Source organism: Coptis chinensis, chromosome 2 (genome assembly GCF_015680905.1).
Source record: "Coptis chinensis isolate HL-2020 chromosome 2, ASM1568090v1, whole genome shotgun sequence".
NCBI lineage: Eukaryota > Viridiplantae > Streptophyta > Magnoliopsida > Ranunculales > Ranunculaceae > Coptis > Coptis chinensis.
In genome coordinates this window covers 32116677-32117994 of record NC_141457.1, presented here as the reverse complement: position 1 = coordinate 32117994, position 1318 = coordinate 32116677, and the positions used below count along the sequence as shown (strand labels likewise).

The following is a 1318-nucleotide window of genomic DNA, read 5'->3' as shown; positions in this document are numbered from 1 at the left end:
ATCTAGTATACCATCTACTACACCTCTAGCTACTATTTCACACACACCACCTGACATAATGCCCGACGAAGGAGAGACTCCTCTCTTGGACTTTTATAAAGCCTTGAGCGATAGCCCCAAATCTTGCATCGTTCTAGCAGACCATGAAAAACCTTATCAACACATGCGTAGGATTGAGCAAGTCCTTACAACATTCCATCATCCTACGGTTGGTACGGAACAAATTAAACTGAGGGTATTTCCCTTCACCTTAGCCGATAAGGCAAAGCCCTTTGGTTAAGCGCCCCAAGCTTAACTATGGACTCGTGGGCTAAACTTGTTCAATTTGTTTATGGAACATTTTACCCACCCCTAAAGACGGATGAGATGCTTTCCAAGATTCATTTCTTTTCGACAAAATCCTCATGAATCATTTTCAGAGGCTTGGAATCGTTTCACCGATCTCCTTATAGAGTGTCCACATCATAACTTAGCTTAAAGACACGTTAGTTCATGCCTTTTTCAAAGGACTTCGTACCACCATAAAGAAGTCCTAGACATAATGAATGGGGTAGTTTCTTAAGCAAAGGAGCCTCTGAGGCTTATAAATTTTAGAGGATCAAACTAAAGTTTAAATAACAACTGGGGGTAGTGATGATATCCACCGCTCCGCTAGTTCATCAAATACGATTAAGGCCACGGTATGTTTGAAATTAAAGACGATCCCTAGCTTAAAACTCTAATCGAATCACTCACTAAAAAGGTAGAGGCCATTTCGTTCAACAAAAGCATATCCCCGTCATGAATGTAAATTCAAATCCATGTAGTTTTCGGTTGAGCCCCGAAAGCATCCCGACTTCCATCGCCCTATATCCTATGAACAGGCTTGTTCCATTAATAGTGAACCTAACGCCCTTGGAGACAAAATCCCAACTTCGGTTGGAGAAATAACCAACACGCCACACCTCCAGGGTACAATAATCAATATGTTAGGCCAACGCACAGTTTTAACCAAGCTCCACCACGACAAGGACAGGGTCAGGGTAATTTTAATAATTATAACAACCAAGTGCAACCTCGACAAGGTCAAGCACAAGGTCAAGGTAGTTATAATAATTATTGTTCCTGTAAATAATAATTTTCAAAATCCACCCATAAATAATTCACGCGAAATAGTTCCAGTCACACCACCCGTGACTACTACACCCACACAACCGGATCATCTTGACACCTTCATACAAGTGAGCCAAAAACTTTTCCAAACCATGGCTCAATCTAACCAACAGTTTCTACAATCCGTTAATAATTTAAGCCAACAGTTGGCCCAAGATAAAGCCCA

The 1318-nt window shown here is 41.2% G+C and overlaps 1 pseudogene; it reads right to left on the bottom strand.

The window, feature by feature from the left end:
* Positions 1-376: 376 nt before the first annotated feature.
* Positions 377-471, bottom strand: LOC147515810 (small nucleolar RNA R71; annotated as a pseudogene).
* Between the last annotated feature and the right edge of the window lie 847 nt (positions 472-1318).